Genomic DNA, 25,283 nt, shown 5'->3' with positions numbered 1-25,283 from the left:
GAGTATGGTTCTTTACTTCTTTCTTAGAGGGCACGATAACGAATCTTGCAATCTGATTGGTTCAAAGCGCAGTCCGTATTTTCCTATCTCTACCCACGGACATGGTAACGCTTTCTTGAGTCACCGAGAACATCCTTAGCTTAGTTACCATTCTTCAAAAATAAATCTTGTTTTTCCGGCTGAGCATTATTTTCGAGCAAAATATTTTAAAGCAAATTAAGCAGATTAATTACTTATTAATCGTCTCTTTTCTTACTCTCAAATCACTTAGGTTGCTAGCAGAAAATTGTTTTCGTGATAAATTTGTGGTAGCAAATGTGTCATGAAAAAGGTTGACGAGCGGCCTAAACCAGTTTTCAATTAACTTTAATCCTTCACAAAAGTAGCTCCCAAAGTTCAAATTGTGAGATATTCGTTTACAATTGAATTGATTGATGGAACTTTCATTCATTTAATATCTGAATTCTCCAAAACAAAGCTTACTCGGGGAAATCTAGAGTTACCTGAAATGCAGGGTTTCCAAAGTGAGGTTTACTGCAAGTATTCCGGGACAACATTTACATCAAGGGTAGATAATGTTCAAAGTCAAAACCTTATCTTCCCTCATCAAATTTCCTACGATGCACGCCCTATAGAATCCAGTTTGAAGAGACAAGATTCATGGGCAAAAGAGCAAAGATTGCATTATAAATCTGGAGGTTCCACGTATAAATCCTCCACTCTACCACTTAATCGACTGTTTCATATAATATGGCGCATTAAGATATGGTGTTGAATCTCGTGACCCAAACTAGTGAGATAGGTTATTAAATCCCATGAGAAATGTTAAAAAAAAATAATAAGAAAACAAAAACAAAAACAAAAAAAACAAAAAAAATTAAAAAAACACAGTCGCTGTGACAATTGAAAATAGTCTCTCTCTGCTAAGGGTGGGATATTAAATAGAAAAAGCGGAAAGCGAAGGACAAGTGTAGAGAAAAAAATTGGACAGTCCATAGCTCAGCCTTAGTGCATTGCCGCGACAAAAAATTTGAAATCTTTCTGAAGGTAACCTTACATATCCTAAGGAAGTTTATGTAAAACTCATCAGAACCGTCTAATTTATTCCTCGGCAAGAAATATCATCAGATTTTACACATTAAATAGAGTATTTATCGCAAAGAGTTTTCTAACCAAAACTCTTTTGGCAAAAAAAGAAGAAATAAAGCTCTGTTTCATTTTTTGTTTTGTTTTGTTTTTTTCTTTGAAACATGTCTGAAATATTGACGCGTACAACAACGAAGGTGTCCAGAAATTTTATTTAAAAACTGGTAAGAAATAGTCAAATCTTTCATACTACTCTTATTTCCTCGCCAGCATAGGCCCTTATGCTTCTGGTATTATGCTTATGCATCTGGTATTAGGCAAGAGCCAGAGCTGAAAACATGTGCAGAATGATCAAGTATATATAAAATTATTTTAACTTGTTATATTTGAACAATTTGCACTCACCAGGGTGATTCCCTTTTGTCGAAATGCTGGGAGCTGATGAGGAAAAATATAGCTGATGTGTTAGCAAAATATTTGCTCTTATTTTTTTCCTCAGTTTTCTCAGTTCTTATGCTTCTGGTATTAGGTAAGACCCAGAGCTGAAAACATGTACAGAATGACCAAGTATATTTTAAAATTATTTTAACTTGTTATATTTGAACAATTTGCACTCAACAGGGTGATTCCATATTATCGTAATGGTGGAAGCTGATGAGGAAAAATATAGGTGATGTGTTAGCAAAATATTTGCTTCTATTTTTTTCTCAGTTTGTGAGCGGGCGGTATTCTACAAATCCTGCAATCTGCAATACGGACCTCCCGTCTGGTGAATAACATATATATATATATATATTGGTAGGCAAATGTTTTAGATTCTGACCCAATTTTTACAGGAACTGCCCTCTTTACTGAGTGATTTAAATTTACGATAGCAGCCCTGACTTTGATGGATATCTACACAGGTGCAAGATAAACAAAAGATCTGAAACTATGTTAATGACTTAACAATGGATAAACTTGAACTAGAGACAAATAATGGGAGAATTGGGTAGCTGGGTAAAACGAATGATAAACTCTAGATCCTGTTTACAACTGGCATAGTATGCTATGAAGCCACATACTGCTTCGTGGAGTGTTGACGCTTGAGTAGTATAACTTCGCTTAAGGATAACTTCGCAAAGGGAAGCATCTCAATCGACTAACAGAAGGTAATTTGCCTGTTTTTTGCTCAGTTCCCACACAAATTGTTTCTGAATTCCGAAGTTGATGCAACGCTGCTAGGTAAAAACTGTAAACATATTTTTTACATTAAAATTTTCGTGTTGAGGGAAAATCAGATTAAAGCACTAGAGTAAATTTTGAGATGTTTTCGGCCTCACTTGACTGGATTGTTTTGAAAGCTTCTAAGAATTCATACTTTTACTTACACGCTCGATAGCGTGATGGAAGTGGCGTTACAAAAGCTAGTATCCACAAAAATTGGAACCACAATTAGAAGAATAAGTGAATAAATGAATAAAAAAATGCAATTAAACAAACATAAAAAATACTTTAAGGCAAAAAAAACAAAACCAAAAAGCCAAAAAAGAAAAAAAACAACAGCAACAACAACAAATTAAAAAAAACAAGGAGAAGGAGTCGCTTGGTTATTAACCCTTTAACTCCCATGAATGACCAAAACAGAATTTCTCCTCACATTATCTTTACAACATCAAGTACACAAGTGATGAGAAAAAAGATAAATATTGATTAGGGGATTATAAGTCGATCTAACACCACATTCTCCGAAATCACATTGCAAAAATTGTATGGCAGACAGTAGAGAGAATTACTAATAAGGTCTTAGGAGCGAAAGGGTGAAAGGAGATTTAAACAAGCATAACAAGTGGAGTTTGCATAACTTTATCGCGCGACCACCCTCTTGAGTCCCCAAGGCATCAAAATATAAGTTTTTACCGCTCAAAATCGTTTCATTTGCGAGCTAAGATAAGCAAGAACATATCTGATTCGAAGAAATTTGTCCACTACATGATAAAGGTCCTGGCCGGTTGGCCACTGTTAGTTATGAATTGTAAATAGATAAATTTGCGACAAATTGATCTATGGCGACTCCGGCTGTAGTCATCTGGAGAGGTCAGTGAGACGAGGACTAAAATTTTCCAAAAATTCAAGTTGTTCTGCAGGGAAGCAACTAATAACGAAATGCCTCTATCATACGACAAGAGGGCATTACGCTGATGGCGAATCAAGGGATGGACATGGAGGTTTTACTCCTGATTAATTTTTTTTGTGGCAGAATGTTTACATTTAATCAGCGCATAATTCTGAGAAAAGTTAACGGGTTATTATTCGCATAAAACTGGACCGGTTGATCAATTCGCAGAATCACAAATAAAGCTTTAATTAACAACCGCATGGCATGATTCTGAATCGTTAAGAGGCAATCGTGCGCGCAAAAGAATTTCTGACTTCGCATACGTATCATTACCACAACAAAAGCCTTGCAAGATTTGACTTTAAGTCAAGGTTGCTAATATCAATATAAAGTTTATTCGAGAATGGGCATGCAATAACAGCTGCTATAAGTAAGCAGTTAGAAAGAGAGGACTGCAGTTTCGAAATCACTGTGAATATAGCGATAGGTTTCGAAATTGCAAAGTAAATGTGACCCTTATAAGGTGACCAGTGGCTTTTTATCGCCGAAGGGGGAGTTGAAGGATTTTTGGGGGGGTTCACATGATTTTCAAGGGACACGGAGGGGGATCAACAATAAGCTACAAACGACAGTTCTGTCATAACAATATTACAGAACCTTATGGGGAATAATCAGGTAAATTCCATCGTGACACAAGCAAAATTCTCCCCTACCCCCCACCCCTTCCCCTCCTACCAGGAGATTTTGATAATCACACTTCCCAAGTCGTGTGCTTAGCCATGCAAACGGATTTATGAATAGGATATGATGTTCATGTTTATGTAGGTAGAACTCGCATTTAGCTGCTGTTCCTGTTTCCTAGCAAGCTGTAAAATAAAGCTGTAATGCAGACCACAAGTGATTCACTAAGCTAGGTTGATGTTTCCTCATTTGTCATGGAAAATCTCTCCAATTTCCAGTTTCTGGGCATGACGAGCCTTATGCCGCTTAATAGCGGAGCTCGAAGCACGCGCAGTGTAGCCCCATAATTATACAAAATAGTAGTAACCCATCAAGCTGAAAAAATTTGGACTTTTACGGGCGTCCGCACAAGGTGCTACTTTTAGCATGCGCGGCCAACTGGACTACAGACACTATCTTGGTCATTACGTAATGGAGGAGCGAGGGAGAAGGTAATGTGCAAGCGCAACTACGTGTGTAACTTGGATACCCCATTAGTGTGTGCCAGGAGACACCAGTAGATGACACTGAAGTGCACATACTCGAGTGCCGACCTTTAGTGCTGCGTACCGTGGGCACACGGTTAGGCATTACACGAGGGTTTCACGTGGGCTGGTAAATGTGAAGCCACGTAAGCAAATAATTTGCAACCCGCTTTTTTGAGCGGGAAATCAAATTGTTGAGTTTGAACAGTAATTCTCAGTATTTTGTAATTTCCAATCAACTGGCAAAGCAACAATACCGGCAAAGCTAAAACTTTTCAACCTGAAGAAATTGGAAAGAAAGAGGCAGAGCGACCAAAGAAAGTAAGAAGTAAAAGGTGTAAAGCGAGTCGAGGAAAACGCGTAAGAAAGTTCGGAAGAACGCTAAAATAGGCAGAATAAGTCGAGAGGAAAGCTTAAGAGAACAAAAAAAGGCATATGTAAAAAGGCGAATATCTGGCGAAGAGCAACGCGAGGATGAAATACAAAGATGCTCCTGAAAACAGACTAAAGAGAGGTCATCAACAAAGAGAAGCGAACCACAAAGGATCCGAGGAAGAAAAGGAGGTAGGTCTTGTCTTATCTGGGTTTTCTCTAACGTTAAGGCCCAGAAAAATTCTAACTTATTTTTACCAATCGTCGTTTGTTACCAACTTCAGCTTATAATTCAAGTTCCGTTTCGGTAAAAAAATGACTTTGGCATTCATCGCCTACAAATCCCTCGCGCCGGTTCATCGCGCGAATAACATTTCAAAATGTTCGCATCCCTCAATTTATTTCTTGTCCTATCGTTTGGACTGCTTAATGCAGTCGTAGTGACGCGGTAATTAGATTTTTACAATATTGTCATGTGAGAACCCGTCAAACATCTGAGAATTAAATTACGAACCGCAAATGAAAGGTGCAATCAAAATCTGCTTCTGCTTTATTTTATCGTAAGGGGTTTCTTTTTATGTAACATATATCTATTCCTTTAATTTTCTCCTTAACCTCCCTGCAAATAATTGAACTTTATGTTTAAGCTCTAGTGTGAGAAGATAAAATAGAAGTGTTGCAGAGTCCTCATTACAGATTGAATTCAGGTGAGAACATCAGTAAACTAGTTAATGTGATATGCTTCTCCTGAATCTTTAATTCTATTGCCCTTGTTTTTTTCAGAAAACTTCTTTAATATCCTTATGTGCCACCCAATGATTAAAATCTCAGTGATTGGTTATGTCATTTTTAAGTAGGTTTTCTTTTTAATTCCATCTTTAAGATTTTGCCCTTTACTATTTTAAAAATTAACAAATGGTATTCCCTGGCTTTTCATCCTTGTAAAGAGACGTTGCACATTTCTTTAACTAAAATCTGAATCATGAAGTCAACTTAATTTCGATGAGTTTGAAACTTCATTCTACCAACCAACACTTTACTAGAGTATAATGTTATATTTATTTGTTGTCTTTCTCGAACGTATGATTACCATATGTATCTTAACCCTCAGAGTAGAGTAAGGAGAAATCCTCTCTAGGTCACTAATGGGACTTAAAGGGTTAAAATAGGAGATTTCATCATATGGTAATGATTAACATATTCTGATGCTTTCAAATGTAACAAAAAAAAATGTGAGGAGAATCTGATGGTATGAGACTGTGACTTGCAATGGAAAAACCTGTCACTTGTAGCTAATGTCTCTAATGTTTGAATTTTCATGGGAAATACTTTTCTTTCTGGTAAAAGATAGATGATAAAAATAGATTTCCATAAGAAAATTGATTGATTTGTGATATCTATTTATACAGAAGCAAGAAAAACACATGGAGCCTCTTCCTATTCACCAGTAAGTTAATTAGATTTTGGATTCTACATTCAAACTGGGTGAGATTAAACTTATTCATATCATGCTTCATTCTGGTTTGTTTACATGGAAAGGTAATTGTTATTATAGCTTCACACATGTTTTCGTTGCTGTCATAATTAACATTCACAACAAAGTTTCATTTAACATAGAATGTTTCACGGACTTTTTTCCTTTATCTATACCATTTATTATTTCTGAAGCACAATTAAAAGAAGCAGGTTGTTAAAAGAATTATAACTTTTGAGTCAAGTAATTATTTGAATATGTGATTAGCATTTGGTGTTTTCACATGTAACAGGATGATCAAGCTGAATATAGCATCAAAAGGGAGTGAACTCCACTGCAACAATTACATGACCAATTTGGAAACTTAAGCACTTGGTAAATACACCATGGCTTGCAATTCTGATGATTACACTTTGCTGAGGTGATTGAAATGTCAGTCCCCATGCAGGAACCTTCCACGTGACCTATACAGTCACATGCTATGAGATAAGCACAAACATTTGGAGAAGTTATGGTGGTAATTGACCTTTTTTTCGCTAAGATGCGTAGGGCCTGATGATTGTAATATGTATCTTTTAGTTTTCAAACTGTCAACTTTATGTTAATTGTAACTGTACCATATTTGGCTATTTCTCTGTACCTTAAGAACTCAAAAGTCCAAATATCTTACTTTTTATCCTCCTCTGGATATTTATTCAAATAACATAGTCACAATCAGTCTCAATCACTCTCACTTTCCACTAAGCTTGTGGAAAGATGATAACCTCAGCATTTCTTTAAATGAAGAAAGAAAAGCCTGCCCTCTTACTACCGATAGCTCTTTTGTGCATCATCAGTACAAATCTGGTCTAATTTGTACATGAAGGTGATTTTTCTGGGTATGCTAACCTTATGAATTAGTTGTGAAATTTCTTGAACCTGTTTTTGTATGAATGTGTGACCAAATATTACGTCACAAACCTAAACTGAATAAAGAGAAACTTGAGACTTATTTCTTTTCCTTTTGAGCTGTGCATCAGAATTTCGAAGTCATTGCAGTCTTGAACTACAGGTTTAGAAGAAATCTGCATGTGCATGGGTTTTCAACATATAAAACCGGGATAATGGCTCCTTCCAATGACTTTACTATGTGGTGTTATACAGGTACAGGCAGGTGTTCTAAAAAGTTTGCGTAGCTTTTTCATTAGTACACATTTCTTTTTCTAAGAATTTTGTGTATTTGGCCTATGTTGAATTCAAAATTTTCAACCATTTTATTTTCTTTTGAATATTCTTAGGTCTCCTGGTATCAGTAAACATTTGTGTAATTAAAATAATTACATGAAATCTTACAGATGTATGGCACATTAGTTTTTCCTCTGATCCTCCTAACATTTTATGATGGGTAGGGATTGGTATTGCTGTAAAAGTATAGTCAAATTAAGATTTTGCGCACAGACTTTGCATCAAATTTATGAAATAAAATGTTGTATCCTTCTTAAAACTAGTTTATCATGAATGAGTTACCAGGGACAAGTATGGCTTTCACGATGATAGTTTTCCGGGTTGAAAATATTCACTGCATGCCTACTTAAATCCTCAGTTCCCTTTCCTGACAGCCCAACTTCATCAACACATTGCCAACAGGAGCGATTGGCAAATTAATGATACCGACAAGAGAGCCTATTCCCACATACACCCCCCTCAATCCTGTTAGCTTATTACACCGGGTATATGTGACAAATTTCCATTTCCCTGACTAATCCTTTTGGAATGGTGTTTACAAGTTGTAGAAAATAGTTGGGTTGAAATTTACTGAATACGAAGAATTGCCAGCAGATAGTCAAGTGAAAACCTTTTACATATTGATAAAATGTATTGTTGCATTCCATGTTAACATGATGCAACAACTCCACCTTGTTTTGTTTTGTTATTTTTCTTTGAAACATGTCTGAAATATTGACACGTACGACGACGGAGGTGTCCAGAAATTTTATTTAAAATGTAGGAAATAGTGAAATCTTTCATTGTATTCTTATTTTCTCGCCAACATAGGCCCTTATGGCTAATTCAGCCTAAGAAAATTTCACAGAAGCTTATGCTTCTGGTATTAGGCAAGAGCCAGAACTGAAAACATGTACAGAATGATCAAGTATATTTTAAAATTATTTCAACTAGTTATATTTGAACAATTTGCACTCACCGGAGTGATTCCTTTCAGGCGAAACGGTGGAAGCTGATGAGGAAAGATATAGGTGATGTGTTAGTAAAATATTTGCTTATATTGGTAGGCAAATGTTTGAGATTCTAACTCAATTTTAATAGGAACTGGCCTCTTTACTGAGTGAGTTAAATTTACGATAGCAGCCCTGACTTTGACTGATATCTACACAGGTGCAAGATAGACAAAAGATCTGAAACTATGTTAATGATTTAGGCCATGGATAAACTTGTGCTAGAGACAAATGATAGGAGAATTGGGTAGCTGGGTAAACGAATGATAAACTCCAGATCCTGTTTGCAACTGGCATAGTATGTTATGAAGGCACATACTATTTCGTGGAGAGTTAACGCTTGAGTAGTGTAACTTAGCATAAAGATAACTTCGCAAAAGGAAGCATCTCAATTGACTGATAGAAAGTAATTTGCCTGTTTCATTTTTTCTTTTCTTGCTTAGTTCCCACACAAATTGTTTCTGAATTCCGAAGTTAATACAACGCCGTTAAGTAAAAACTGTAAACATATATTTTTTACATTAAAATTTTCGTGTTGAGGGAAAAATCAAAATAAAGCACTAGAGTAAATTTTGAGATGTTTTCGGCCTCACTTGACGGGATTGTTTTGAAAGCTTCTCAGAATTCATGCTTTTACTTACACGCTCGATAGCGTGATGGAAGTAGCGTCATAAAAGCTAGTATCCACAAAAATTGGAACCATAATTAAAAAAAATAAGTGAACGAATGAATAAAACATGCAAATAAACAAACAAACATAAATACTTAAAGGCAAAACCAAAACAAAACAAGGAGAAGGAGTTGCTTGGTTATTAACCCTTTAACTCCCATGAATGACCAAAACAGAATTTTTCTTCACAATATCTTTACAACATCAAGTACACAAGTGATGAGTAAAAAGAAAAATATTGATTAGGGGATTATTAGTCGATCTAATACCAAATTCTCCGAAATCACATCATAAAAATTGTATGGCAGACAGCAGAGAGAATTACCGATAAGATCTTATGAGCGAAAGGATTAAAGGAGATTGAAACAAGCATAACAAGTGGAGTTTGCAAAACTTTATCGTGCGACCACCGTTTTAAGTCCCCAAGGCATCAAAATATACGTTTTTACCGCTAAAAATCGTTTCATTTGCGAGTTAAGATAAGCAAGAACATATTTGATTCGAAGAAACTTGTCCACTACATGATAAAGGTCTTGACCGGTTGGCCACTGTTAGTTATGAAGTGCAAGTAAGCTTCTCTAAAAGACCTTTGAGATAAATTTGCGACAAATTGATCTATGGTAATTCCGGCCGTAGTCATCTGGAGAGGTCAATGAGACGAGGACTAAAATTTTCCAAAAGGTAAAGTTGTTCTGCAGTGAAGCAACTAATAACGAAATGCCTCTATCATACGACAAGAGGGCATTACGCTGATGGCGAATCATGGGATGGACTCTGAGGTTTTTACTCCTGATTAATTTTTTTTTTGTGGTAGAATGTTTACTTTTAATCAGCGCAGAATTCTGAGAAAATTTAACGGGTTATTATTCGCATGAAACTGGACCGGTCGATCAATTGGCAGAATCACAAATAAAGCTTTAATTAACGACCGTATGGCCTGATTCAGGATCGCTAAGAGGCAATCGTGCGCGCAAAAGAATTTCTGACCTCGCATACGTATCATTACCACAACAAGATTTGACGTTAAGTTAACGCTGCTGATATCAATATAAAGTTTATTCGAGAATGGGCATGCAATAACAGCTGTTATGAGTAAGCAGTTAGAAAGAGAAGGACGGCAGTTTCGAAATCACTATGAATATAGCGATAGGTTTCGAAATTGCAAAGTAAATATGACCCTTATAAGGTGACCAGCGGCTTTTTATCGCCGAAGGGGGGTTCACATGATTTTTAAGGGACACGGAGGGGGATCAGTCGTCGTCAACAATAAGCTAGAAATGACAGTTCTGTCATAACAATATTACAGAACCTTATGGGGAATAATCAGGTAAATTTCATCGTGACACAAGCAAAATTCTCCACTACCCCCCACCCCTTCCCCCCTACCAGGAGAATTTGATAATCACACTTCCCAAATCGTGCGCTTAGCCATGCAAACGGATTTATGAATAGGATATGATGTTCATGTTTATGTAAGTAGAACTCGCATTTAGCTGCTGTTCCTTTTTTCTAGCAAGCTGTCAATAAAGCTGTGATGCAGACAGCAAGTGATTCACTAAGCTAGGTTGATGTTTCCTCATTTGTCATGGAAAATCTCTCCAATTTCCAGTTTCTGGGCATGACGAGCTTTATGCCGCTTAATAGCGGAGCTCGCAGCGCGGGCAGCGTAGCCCCATATTTATACAAAATAGTAGTAACCCATCAAGCTGAAACAATTTTTACTTTTACGGGCGTCCGTACAAGGTGCTACTTTTAGCATGCGCGGCCAGTTGTACTACAGACATTATCTTAGTCATAACGTAATGGAAGAGCGAGGGAGAAGGTAATGCGCAAGCGTAATTACGTGCGTAACTTGGATACCCCGTTAGTGTGTGCCAGCAGACACCAGCAGATGACACTGAAGTGCGCATACTTGAGTGCCGACCTTTAGTGCTGCGTACCGTGGGCACACGGTTAAGCATTACACGAGGGTTTCACGTGGGCTGGTAAATGTGAAGCCACGTAAGCAAATAGTTTGCAATCCTCGTTTTGAGCGGGAAATCAAACTGCTGAGGTTGAACAGTAATTCTCAGAATTTTGCAATTTCTAATCAACTCGCAAAGCAACAATACCGGCAAAGCTAAAACTTTTCAACCTGAAGAAAGTGGAAAGAAAGAGGCAGAGCGACCAAAGAAAGTAAGAAGTAAAAGGTATAAAGCGAGTCGAGGAAAACGCGTAAGAAAGTTCGGAAGGACGCTAAAATAGGCAGAATACGGCGAGAGGAAAGCTTAAGAGAACAAAAAAAGGCATACGTAAAAAGGCGAATATATAGCGAGGAGCAACGCGAGAAGGAAATACAAAGATGCTCCTGAAAACAGACTGAAGCGAGGTCATCAACAAAGAGAAGCGTACCACAAAGGATCCGAGGAAGAAAAGGAGGTAGGTCTTGTCTTATCTGGGTTTTCTCTAACGTTAAGGCCCCAAAAATACTACCTTTTGAAGAATCAAGCTCTGAAATTGAAAGTCATCAAATTTTGCAGAAGCGTCCGAGCTGTGTTCGTGTAATTAGACGGGATCCTGCAAGCTGGTAAGCACATGGTTAGCGTAAATAATTGTTGTTTATAGTTATCGAATTCAAGAGCCGTGTTTGAGAGTCCGTTTCTGTAACCTTCCTGGAAATTTTCTGTTGAATTCATTGAAGTACAATCTCGGAATTTCATAAGTTATTATGAGCGTTAAATTCGTATCGGCACCATAATTTAAGGAAGTTTTGTTGAAACATTATTAGTTTACAATTCGTGAACAATTTCTGTAATCTGCTTGGATAATTTCTTTTGACTGAATTAATTGAGTAACTCTCTTCGAATTTCATTCGTAATTGACAACGATAAATCCGTATATGTAGCACAAGTGAAGCACATTTTAAACTTTCCATACGATTTTAGGAAACTATACTCATTTGACACTCGATAATTTGGCGTGGCTTGGTTCCCTGTTTTTGTTTTCCTGTGTACCGAAATGGTTTCGGTCAACTGCTTGCTAGTTGCGTTTGTCTTTTGTATATTTCCTTTGGTTTTGGGCAGTCACTCGAGTAATGAGGTTAGATAAGCACTTGAGAAAACCAATAAAGTCGAATTTAGTGGTTACATAGATAGTTGCTTAAAAAATACTTATTATCGCTGTATTCAGAAGCATAGCTAAGTAGGTAATATGCATCTGCTTTATTTTATCGTAAGGGGTTTCTTTTTATGTAACATATATCTATTCCTTTAATTTTCTCCTTAACCTCCCTGCAAATAATTGAATTTTATGTTTAAGCTATAGTGTGAGAAGATAAACAAAAGTGTTGCAGAGTCCTTTTTACAGATTGAATTCAGATGAGAACATCAGTAAACTAGTTAATGTGATATGCTTCTCCTGAATCTTTAATTCTATTGCCCTTTTTTTTTCCAGAAAACTTCTTTAATTTTTTTTTTTTTAAACATTTTTTTTTATTTTCACTTAAAGCACAAATACTAGAGTAATACAAACAAATACAAAGTTAATTACACTAACGCTTACGCTACTCACTAACACTAATTACGAAATACTACATTACATTACATTCACAGTCGGTTAGATTTAATTTATGTTGTGGTTTTATAATAATATAAGCCTAATTTGTACAAATACTTCTACATCAAATTCCTTTTTTGGTAGAACGACTGTATATACAACTGCGTCTATAACTGTTAATACCCGATACTCATCTATTGAGTTACAATAACATGTTTTCCCATTTTTTATAATGAATAGATTCTTTTTTATTCTTTTTTGCAATCAAAAATTCAAATTTCCGAGTTTCAGATGTTTTAGCCTTCAGTAAGGATACAGACGGCTTGATATTTTTACAACGACATGAATAAATGGTATATTTTCCAAGAATGATTATGTGATTTAACAAACAATTCCCAGGGTTATTATCGGAAATACCAAAGAGGATTGTTACCTCATCAAGCTTATCAATTTTCATATTGTAAGTATTTAACCAAGAAATAACCGAAAGCCAAAAGTTTTTAGTGTAGGTACAGCTGATTAGAAGATGCTCAAGAGTTTCTTCGTGATCTCCACAAAAGGTACACATCGGAGAAGGAACCAAATTCATTTTATATAGGATTTTATTGGTGTAGAGAATACGATTTAAGATTTTGTATTGAAAGGCTCTCGTTCTGGTGTCAAGATTGACTCGACCCGGCAATAGATAAATATTTTTCCAGTCTATATTACCTGAAATATTATATACGGAATTAAACTTAGATTGGGCAGTCGGAGAAATCTGGATTCGTTTGACCAGGGTGTAATAGATTGATTTTGAAGTCATTCTAGTTATATCTTGAACATCGTCTGAAACAGTTTTGTCAATTCGGTTGTTATTATTCTCTCCAACGTTAAGGAGCTGTTTCCAGTTAGGCGGAATGGCGGAAAAAATGCCTTGTAGGAGTAAGTAATCTGACAAGGAGAGATTTTTCTCTCTAAAAGCGTCCCACCTTTTTAATTTTGAGTCATTTGAGAGAATATCTCCAAGTTTCACAAAACCTGCTTCTTTTATTCTCTTGTTGTATATTGATTTCTTGTTAATCAAGAGGTTCTGGTTGTTCCAGATAGTCACATTTAAAACGTCCTGTTTTGTAGCTATTATATCGTGATTGCCATTAAAGTCAGACAAAACTTCAAGACATTCTTTATAAAAAGAAGGTAGTTTACAGGGTAGGCGCGATGGATTGAAATTGCACTGAAGCAGAAAACGGGTTCCTACATTCTTAAGATAATGAGACAAGAAAACTTTCCACGGACTACTATTATCATCTAAATACCTTGCAAGACACACAATTCTTTGAGTTTTAATTAAAGATTCAGGGTGAGGCATTTTGAGGCCACCGTCTTCGTATTCACTAATTAAGGCTAGTCTTTTGACTTTGTCTTTGCCTCTCCACACGAAATTGAATATCACAGAATTTATGCTTTTAATTATATCCTTATCAAAAGAGATAAAGAGGCCCGATACATAAACTTAGGCGTAGCAAATGTTTTCACTAATTGAATTTTACCAATTAATGTTAAGTTTCTCCATTGCCAGCAACTTAAGGACTTTCTTATTGACTTTAAAGTAAGGTCAAAGTTAAGCTCTCTGCTTTTACGCTGATCATAAGTGAAAAATATACCTAGTATTTTAATTGGCTCATTCACCTTATTAATATCGAGAGCTTCGTGATTTCGATAGGAACTTCCTAACCAGTAGGCTTCTTTTTTGTCCTTATTTAGTTTAAAGGGCATGTAAACCCAAAAAACGTTCATTTTCTTTTCACATAGATGTTTAGTAAATATATCAAGTACACCAAAGGTACCATTCGTTTATTCTCAAAAGTCCATTTTCACTTTGTAAAAGCTCTTCCAAATTCGAAACATTCGCCATCTTGAATGGCGCCATCTTTCCTGTGACGTCACGGGTGGACCCTCCAAAGTCTCGTTTTATAATCGCGTGAGGCATGAAGGAGTCTTTTCTACAGCTGTTGTTTGCTGGTCTCGTCATGATTTTTTTACTTACAGTTTGCTTCAATACATGCAATTTTTTTCGTAATGGTGAGGCATTGTGTCGTCCAGTTTTGTACTGATTCAAACAAAACTGGGCATACAATGCAAATATTTCCAAATGACGCAAATTTGAAGCGACAATTTTTGAAATTTGTTCAAGTGAAAATAGCCAATTTCGTCGAGCCGTTCGAACGTTCTGTTGTTTGTAGCAGTCAATGGAAATGCTTCTGAGATGAAGGATATTGTTTACCGCACAAGATAGCACAGCGACCCTAAAGTGTTTGCCGAGATATCTCCAACACCAACGAACAAGCTATCTGTAGGCAATTTAGCGGAATTTCCTGCCAGGAAAGAAGCGAAAAACAACTAGCTCTAGTACATAACTGTATTATTAAATCAATGGCAGAAACAACTCAAGTAAATCGATCTCAGAATGTAACAAAACATAAAACAGAAAATATTTAGCTTAGTCGTTTCCGGTGTGATTATCTGTGCTTTGCTGCTGCCTGTAGGCGTACTTGGCCGTCTCCAGCACCCAGAAATCGAGGCAAATTGACTGAAAACCTGGATGCTCAGTGATACAACTTATCAGGGTTTCAAGTCATTTTGCCACAATTGCCCGATTTCCGTACAACAAACACTTGAGTTTTCATGAGTTTTCATGAGTTGTCGGCATTGGTTGACAAGTGCCACACTCGCACCTTTGATAATTTTGTATAAAACACTTTCAAAAGCTCAAGTTAAAAAAAATTCTGTTGCATTCCTTTAGATTGTACCCTCGATTTATTGCATTTTCATGTTAAATACAAATAAATCACAAAGTAAGTTAAATACCAGTCTGAGTTTCCGAGATGGTCGCATCGCTGTCGACATGTTCTGTACTGTCTTCGTGCGGATCGCTTCGTTGAACCCTACGCGGGTCATATTGTTAAGGACGTGGCCCAGACTCTCCTGAAGATTCTGGATTATCCCCAGCGCTGTCATGTACTAAGCTTAAGGCATTCGAGTCGCTATCTTCTGAAAAAACATCTTCCGAACTACCGCTACTTACACGAACTCCCACACCAGTTCTACTGGGGAATATGTGTTGCGCAATATTTTGGTTCCACCGCTTACGTCACGACTTCTCGCTATTGTTTTTACCGGAACTGGAATTTCAGTTGAAAATGCCGATTTTCTCCTAAAATAAGTCGAATTGGACAAAACTAATTTCAAATTCGTTTTCTACGCCACTTTTTACATAGTATAAGAAAAACATGTATTTTTGGGTTTACATGCCCTTTAAGCCCTGAACATTCACCATATGTGTTCAATAAGGAACTAAGAGAGTCATAAGATTCCTTATCGCGTAAAAAGTTTGTTAAGTCATCGGCGAAAGTGATACATTTGATTTCTTTGTTTACTACTACTATACCTTTTATATCTCGAGTCTGTTTGATAGCGGTAAGGAGGGTTTTCAAGGCTAAAATAAATAAATAGGGCGAGAGAGGGTCTCCCTGTCTAACCCCTCTTCCGATTGAAAAAAGAGGAGTTGCTACACCATTATTCATAATGCAGCTGGATATATTAGTATAGAAAAGACGTATCCACCTAATAAAGGATTCTCCAAAATTGAACTTTTCCAAGGTCTTAAAAAGGAAGTTCCAACTTAAGGAGTCAAACGCTTTCTCGAAGTCAATGGTCACCATGAGACCGGGGAGATTGTATAACTTTGTATGGTCCATAATATCACCTATAGTTCGTACTGCATCATTCTTTAATAACCTTGTGTGCCACCCAACGATTAAAATCTCAGTGATTGGTTATGTCATATTTAAGTAGGTTGTTTTAATTCCATCTTAAAGATTTTGCCATTTACCATTTTAAAAATTAATAAATGGCATTCCCTGGCTTTTCATCCTTGTAAAGAGATATTGCACATTTCTTTAACTAAAATCTGAATCATGAAGTCAACTTAATTTCAATGGGTTTGAAACTTCATTCTACCAAAGAAAGCTTTACGAGAGTATAATGTTATATTTATTTGTTTTCTTTCATACCTTAATTCTTGACATGCTTCATTCATACATGTCAGTTGTGTTTACCTACCATTGTAGAAGTGTCTTTAAAATTATTTTTTTTGGTGTGGCTGTTGTTTTTTGTTGATCTTTATAGCCAAAACAGTTAGTAAAGGCAATGAACTTCAATTTTAAGGTACACAAGGTACCCTCCAAGGTAAAAGAGTAGAAGACCATAGAATGATGTTTATTAGGCACTTGCTCTTACCCTAATCATATATTTACGCAGTACTCTACATTTATAAAACTGATTGCATGATGTCTTTAACCCTTTACACCCTAACATCAGTTTATATATTCTCCACACTGTTCTCTATACATTTTCTAATGTGCTGGCTAGGAGAATTTGTTTAATAATCAAGATGTTCTTCAGTTGACCATTATTTCCTTTATTCCCATGACCTCAATGTTTGATTCAGGGGTGATAAAGTACAACAACGAAGGTGTCCAGAAATTTTATTTAAAAATGTAGGAAAAAGTCAAATCTTTCATTCTACTCTTATTTTCTCGCCAGCGTAGGCCCTTATGGTTAATTCAGCCTAAGAAAATTTCACAGAAGCTTATGCTTCTGGTCTTAAGCAAGAGCCAGAGCTGAAAACATGTACATAATTATCAAGTATATTTTAAAATTATTTCAACTAGTTATATTTGAACAATTTGTACTCACCAGTATGATTCCTTTCTGGCGAAACGGTGGAAGCTGATGAGGAAAAATATAGGTGATGCGTCAGCAAAATATTTTCTTATATTGGTAGGCAAATGTTTTAGATTCTAATTCAATTTTAATAGGAACTGGCCTCTTTACTGAGTGAGTTAAATTTACGATAGCAGCCCTGACTTTGACGGATATCTACACAGGTGCGAGACAAACAAAAGATCTGAAACTATGTTAATGACTTAAGCCCTGGATAAACTTGAGCCAGGGACAAATAAAGGGGGAAATAAGTAACTGGATAAAAGGAATGATATCCGATAAAGCTGTAAACTATAGGTCCTATTTGCAACTGGCATAGTATGTTACGAAGGCAAACACTGTTTCGTAGAGTATTGACGCTTGAGCAGTGTGACTTCGCATAAGGATAACTTCGCAAAAGGAAGCATCTCCCTCGACTAATTAAAAAGTAATTTGCCTGTTTCATTTTTTTTTTCTTTCTCAGTTCCCACACAAATTGTTTCTGATTTCCGAATTTAATGCAATGCTGCTAAGTAAAAAATGTAAACAAAAGGTTTTTTGTATTAACATTTTCGTGTTGAGGGAAAAATCGAATTAAAGCACTAGAATAAATTTTGAGATGTTTTCGGCCTCACTCGACGAGATTGTTGCGAAAGCTTCTGAGAATTCACACACTTACTCACACACACTCGATAGCCTGATGGAAGATGGCGTAGTCAAAGCCAGTTTCCACAAAAATACGAACAACCATAATTAAAAGAAGGATTAAGGGGATAATAAGTTTATTCAACACCAAATTCTCCGAACTAACATAATAAGAATTGTATGGCAGACAGCACAGAGAATTACTGATAAGATCTTGGGAGCGAAATGGTTAAAGGCGATTGAAACAAGCATAAGAAGTGGAGCTTGCATAACTTTATCGCGCGACCACCCTTTTAGGTCCCCAGGGCATGAAAATATGTTTTTACCACTCAAAATGGTTTTTTTTGTGCGAGTTTAGATAAGCAAGAGCATATTAATAAAATTATTATAGAACCTTATGGGGTATAATCTGGTAAAATCAGTCATCGTGACGCAACCATAATCCTCCACGTTCACCACCCCTTCCCCTTCCCAGGAGATTCTAATAATGACACTTCTCAAGTCGTGCGCTTAGCCATGCAAACCGATTTATGAATAGGATATGATGTCCTAGAGTGTTGTTCATGTTTATGTAGGTAGAACTCGCATTAAGCTGCTACTCTTGTTTTTCACCAAGCTGTAAATAAAGCTGTGATGCAAACCACAAGTGCTGCACAGCTACGTCGATGTTTCTTCGTTTGTCGCACAAAGTCTCTCCAATTTCAGTTTCTGGGTGACATGAATTAAATTCGACTTCGAATTGCAGATGTAACAAGTAGAACTTTGAATTTCTAAATGAAGCTCCTAGTGAGTTCAAGCATACTTCGCCGAATTCAAAGTTCGTGCATTTAGTCTCTCTTTATGTACGTAAATGGCCCGCCACAGTTACTCTTGCTTGTAAGTTCCACCCGATTACGTCTGCAGCTAAAAAGACTTGAAATTCGATGGTAATTTGGTATTATCAACGCTTCGAACGTTAGCCCTTCGTCAGAGCGAATGGCGAAGGGCTAACGCTCAAAACGTCAACTTTCAAACTATTTACGGTGGCCAATTTATGTAATCAACTTAGTCGATAATACCAAATTACCTCGCTATACTCTCTCACCGACGCAGTACGACAGTTTCTTAAAAGGCCTACCCCATCTATCCAATTGAAATTCGATGGCTTTACTTGTTGGTCAGATATTCATTTGAAAGTCTAAATACCTCTGCATACGTCTACCCTCTGGTGAATCAATAAGATGAAAAACGGCCAAATCCACACTGGTTTTCCCATGTTATAACCGCTTGGAGATCAAAACCTGTTGAAACAAAAGTGACCGTTATTAGTTTAGTGACCCAAAGTTATATGGTCGATCGGCGCTAATTATTTGCGACAAATTAAATTTGCTTACCAAAGTAACAACAGGAAATCGTTACTCGCCGTAGATAACGTGTAGGTCTCCGCAAATTCCGATATCCTTGCACGGTAACAACAGAGTATACCAGTATTGGGAAAAGAGTGAACGCAAACACAAATCCGGTCATAAAGCGGAAAAACTCAGAAGCTAAATGCATCTGCAATATTTAGAAGTGACGAGTGCAAATTAACTTAACTTATTGTTATTATAATTATTATTGTTATTAATACTATTATTATTTAAAGTGTCTAAACTATTTATAGTCAAGAAGTAATTTTTCTGCAATCTGTGTCGCCCTGTCGCGCAAAAGCAAACAAAACATGCAGGGACGAAAAAAAAAAAATAAAACTCGTATAATACTGGAAAAGAAATAAGTGTAACTGTACTTTCTCTGAGATGAGCTAAAGATATACCCAGGTGACACATTAACTTTTTTTCTTTTTTAAATTGCTCGTTACGCAACATCTTGTCACTTGTCAATTATTTGCCCTCTGGGTTGTTTTGACTAATGTCTGAAAACTACTGAGGTGTTTTTCCCTTTGCATACTTGACAGTATGCTAACCTCATCAATGGTAGAAGATGCTGGAAAAACTTACAGGAAATTTTTTGGATCATAACTCTGTTTGTTTGTGTGTTTGTTAGTATTATTACTATTACTATTATTACCATTTAAACTGTCGAAACCATTTATAATGAAGTAGTAATTTTCTACAATCTGTGTCGCTCTGTCGCGCAAAAGCAAACAAAGCTTAAATCAAACTCAGGAAAGAAAAAAATATAAAACTGAAGAATGAAAATCTTACAATACTGGAAAAGGAGTAGAAGTATTACAAATCAGACTTTATAGGCGAAGTAATAAAAAATTCTAGTATTGTTATTAATAGAAATACGAAAACATTCATGGAAAGACTTTCTCGTCAGCGTAATTTGCATTCAAACTATTCAAAGTCAAGGAAAATGGTCAGCGGTTGTCATGCGAGCATGGCGTGAATTTCTTAGCTCTGTTAATTTTACTCTTACAGTCAATTTCTTTTAATTTTTCGTTATTTCCGGATTACCTATTGCAGAATGGTAAACTGATGAGATGGCTCGAGAAAAAACTAAAATGGAGGCGAAGTTGAGATCTATTTTGGATGAATCTTAGAATCCAAACTGACGGCCATCTTGTTATCCATCTTAGACGCAAAGCTGAAGGCTTACGAGGAATTGATGACCTTCTTCAATACATCTTTTGAAACAATGAAAGTTAAGATGGAAAATCTGGAGAAAAAAACGAAGACTTTAGCTCAAGAAAACGATCGCCTAAGAAGTGATTCTGCTAAAATAACCAAAGAGATCAGCGATTTACGTTCCGCCATCGATGATCAAGCTCAGTACACGAGACGCTAATGTCTCGAAATATGAGGAGTTCCTGTGACATCTGGAGGGGATACAAACGAAAATGTGAGGAAAACTGGAACGTTGATTGATGTCGATATTAATAATAATTAAACAAGGCATTTTAATTCCTTAATTGTAATATAAGAAGTATCCAGGCAAACTTTGATAATCTAGTACAATTACTAAATGATTTAAATTATCCTTTCCACATTATAAGTTTGTCGGAGACATGGCTTAATAGATCCAATGAACAAATCTCTAATCTTGATCTGCCTGGCTACTCATTCCTCTCTCTCTCAACCACTACAAAAAGACAGGTGGTATGTTTATTAAGAATGGTATTCAATATAGTGTTAGACATGATCTTACCTCCAGGATCTTACCTCTTGCATCAATGAAAGTGAAATGCTATGGGTTGAAATTGAGAGTGACTAAAACAGAAATTTGATATGTGGTATAGGATACCAACATCCCTCTTCCAATCTTGAAACATTTCTGAATAACTTTTACTTGGTTATTAGCAAAATTAATAAAGAAAGGAAACTCTGCCTTATATCTGGTGACTTTAATATTAATCTTTTGAACTTCGATAAACATCCCTTAACCAAAGATTTTATTAATACCCTAGGTTCATTCTTTTTAGAACCCCACATACTGAAACCTACAAAGATTAACAATCATTCCTATACACTGATTGATAATATGTTCTTTAATTCTATCAAATATCAAACAGTCAGAGGGAATTTATTTCATGATGTAACAGACCATTTGCATAATTTTCTCATCATTAAGAGGTTTGCCTTGTCAATACATAAAGAAAAAAGATTTAGACAAGGTTATTCTAATTATAATGAAGAAGCTTTTTAAAATGAATTTAGCTCCATTGACTGGTCCAATTTATTTCATGGACTATCTGATACAACTGAAATGTTTGATAAGTTTTACACAAAAGCAATCAATATCATAAATAATCATTTACCCTTAAAGCCACTCACTCAAAAGGAATCAAAATTTCAAACAAAGCCCTGGATTACTCTGGGATTAAAGGTATCCATACAGGCACTATCAGAAAACTAATACATGTTACAGCCATACCAAATTTAAGTGTTATCGAAACAAATTAAATCATCTACTTAAACTAAGTAAAACCAATTATTATAAAGAATATTTTATGATCAACAAGGCAAAAACAAAATAAATTTGGAAAGGAATAAAGCAATGGATATGTCTAAAATCCAAAGGTTCCACCGTGCCCAGAAAATTAATTATTAATGAACATGAGATTACAAATGATAAAGCTATTGCTGATCATTTGAAAAAATTCTTCTCTAATATTGGAAAAAAACTTAGCGTCAGCTGTGCCTAAACCAAATGTATCATTTAATTGTTATCAAGATAAACCACAGGCCTCTAGTTTCTTCTTATCACATACCAATTCAACTGAGATTGAGAATATAATTATGTCATTAAATTCTAACAAGGCTTCTAGCCCATTTAGTATTTCAACCTCCCTTCTTAAGACTTTAAAAGGCGTTTTATACATCCCTCTTCAGCTGCTTTGTAATTGCTCATTTTCTACTGGTTTGGTGCCTGATCAATTTAAAGTAGCCAGGGTAATTCCAATTCACAAAAAAGGGTCCAGTTTTTTAGCATCCAACTATAGACCTATTTTCCTGCTCTTCATATTTAATAAAGTAATTGAAAAATTAATGTATAATAGGATTATTAGCTATCTTGAGATATTTTCTATTCTACACGATAACCAGTTTGGCTTTAGATCAAAGCATTTGACCACCCATGCTCTTCTCCTCTTGACCGATTGGTTGATAATGACGCCTACTCTTGTGGCATTTTCCTAGATCTATGTAAAGCATTTGATACAGTTGACCATAGGTTTATATTAAACAAGTTGGAGTATAATGGCATACGAGGTGTTGCAAATGATTGGTTTGCATCTTATTTAAGTAACAGAAGACAGTTTGTCTCTTTGTTTGGTACTAATTCTGACTACCAAACTGTTACATGTGGAGTACCACGGGGGTCAGTGCTTGGCCCACTTCTTTTTCTTTTATACATAAAATTTAATGATATGCCTAAATGCTCCAATATCTTAGAATTTAACCTTTTTGCTGATGATACAAACCTGTTTCTTGATAGTCCTAACATTCTAAATTTAGAAACCAACTTAAATGTAGAATTAGGAAAGGGAAGCCAGTGGCTATATGCTAACAAATTATCTTTGAACATTGAAAAAACCAGCTTTGTGGTTTTCCATTCTCCACAAAAAAGAATAGCTCATAAGTTGAATCCTAGTATCTCCAATACACCTGTTAAATCTGATAATAAAGTTAAAGATTTAGGACTCATTTTTTACTCCAATTTGAACTGGAAAACATACTTACACGAAGTGAGGTTTCAAAAGGTATTAGAGTACTATCTAAAGTTAGATATTATGTAAACTGAAACATGTTACATCAATTATATTATTCAATTATTTACCCCTTCCTCACCTATGGTTTATCAATTTGGGGAAATACTTGTAGTTCTACTCTTAAACCTTAATAATTCTTCAAAAGAGAGCTGTACAAATTAAACATCTTACAGTCTTACTGTTCATGAGTTTTCAACTGGTCTCTTCTTCTTTTTGTTTATCTTATTTTTCTTTATTTTTCTTTGACCAATGATTTGCTTTGCTCAAGCTTTGGTGCCAACCTACGTCCTATATTTAACCTTCATTTACTTTTACTCAGCTAGATTAGCTTTTCAGTTATTCTGAGTAAATGTTACCTTTTTTGTATTAATATATTATGTCTGTAAATTAAGTTTAACTTCTCAATTTGGTAATAAAGCTTGTTGATTCTAGATCTCTCTCGTAAATCGGTTCCCCTCTCTCGTGTTAAGGGAAAGTAAAGTTAAATTGTAGTCACCACCAAAGACATGAAAATCACGAAAATCTGCCAGCCTCTCAATATGGGCTTGAAGAGCGACTTACAACCAATGAAATCGACAACCAAGCGAACAAAGCTAATTTAGACAATAAGCTTCACTGAAACCCAACAAAGCAGCGAAACACACTTGCCGTGTCTATGTTAAAAGTCAGACTATGTAGGCGAAGTAATAAAAAATTCTAGTATTATTATCAATAGAAATACGAAAACATTCATGGAGGGACTCTCTTATCAGCGTAAATCGGCTCCCCTCTTTCGTGTTAATGGAAAGTAAATTCAAATTGTAGTCAGCACCAAAAATATGGACAAGTTTTTAGTCATTAAAAAAAATTAACCGTAGAGATTTTCTTTGGTTTTAACAGAAAGAAGCTACCGTTCGTCATAAAATGGCTACGCCGTTGTATGGCCGTCGGCGCTAATAAAGTAATCTGCGATAAATTTACTTACCAAATCTTGTAACAGGATATCGTAACTCGTCGTAGATAACCTGTAGGTCTCTGCAAATTCCGGTACCTAAGTGAAACTCTTAGAGCACTGGAAAAGAAGTAACTCGAGCTGTGTTTTTTCTAATATGACGCTTGTTTACTTTCCTTTCGAAAATTGCTCGTCATGCAACATCTAATCCTATTGTTAGTTTGCATGGGTGATTTTGAAAAGGTAAACGCAAGCACTTAATCAGAGATGCCCTCCGTGCGGTTGTTTTGACAAATGTCTGAAAGCTCTCATGGTGTTTTTCCCTTGCATATTCGACTGTATGCTAACCTCATCATTTGTAGAAGATGGAGGGAGAACTTACAGAATGATTTCAGAAGCAGTTTTTGGATCATAACTTTGTTTGTTTGTTTGTTTATTATTATTATTATATTTATTATTATTATTATTATTATTTCATTTTTTATTATTATTTTATTTACTATTATTATAATTTAAAGTGTCGAAACTATTTATAGTGAAGCGGCGAAACGGTCCAAAAATCAAGGAGATGGTGACAGAGGGTATGAGTGATTAATGCGCGATCCGTGAAGTGTATTAACATTTTCACTCTTAATGCAATGCCTGCCGCGACCCAACTTCCTGCGACTCGAAATTCCTAGATTACTGAAAACCTTCTAAAATCGTCTTTCTCAAGAGCCATCCCGTACATATATTTACGGTAAATAAATTTGCCGTTCGTCATTTGACAGTTCCCTTGCAGTATTTTAAATTTTTGTCTGGTAGAAACCGAAGAGACACGCTTGGATCTCTACGTGCTCTGCGCACAGGATCGGCGAAAAGGACAACGTTCGAATTTTTCCACTCTCTAGAAGCGCTTGAGGATACTAAATAAAGATAAAATATTTTACAATAGAAATTGGTCATTTTCAAAGAGAAATATGGAAAATTATTGTTTTTTTAGAGGGCACGGTAACGAATCTTGCAATCTGATTGGTTCTTTACCCGGTCAGTATTTTCCTATCTCTGCCCACGGGCCACGGTAACGCTTTCGTGAGTCGCCGAGTACATCCCAACTTTCGTTGTCATTTTTCATAAAT

General features: G+C 35.9%; 1 long non-coding RNA gene and 1 other non-coding gene across 2 annotated transcripts in view; both read right to left on the bottom strand.

The window, feature by feature from the left end:
* The window catches only part of LOC113664356 (low-density lipoprotein receptor-related protein 4), a 150,217-nt gene that overhangs the window by 18,904 nt on the left and 106,030 nt on the right, over positions 1-25,283 (bottom strand). The window lies entirely within an intron of this gene.
* Positions 1,492-24,360, bottom strand: LOC149046126 (uncharacterized). Its single transcript, XR_016186644.1, has 6 exons — positions 24,199-24,360; positions 19,417-19,579; positions 19,229-19,323; positions 17,393-17,425; positions 8,418-8,450; positions 1,492-1,524 (listed from the first exon to the last, which is right to left on the bottom strand). It is a non-coding gene; the product is annotated as an uncharacterized LOC149046126 (long non-coding RNA).

Source organism: Pocillopora damicornis, chromosome 5 (assembly GCF_964200805.1).
Source record: "Pocillopora damicornis chromosome 5, jaPocDami1.2, whole genome shotgun sequence".
Classification (NCBI taxonomy): Eukaryota; Metazoa; Cnidaria; class Anthozoa; order Scleractinia; family Pocilloporidae; genus Pocillopora; species Pocillopora damicornis.
The sequence above is the reverse complement of the archived record's forward strand: the minus strand, read 5'-3'. Positions and strand labels throughout refer to the sequence as shown.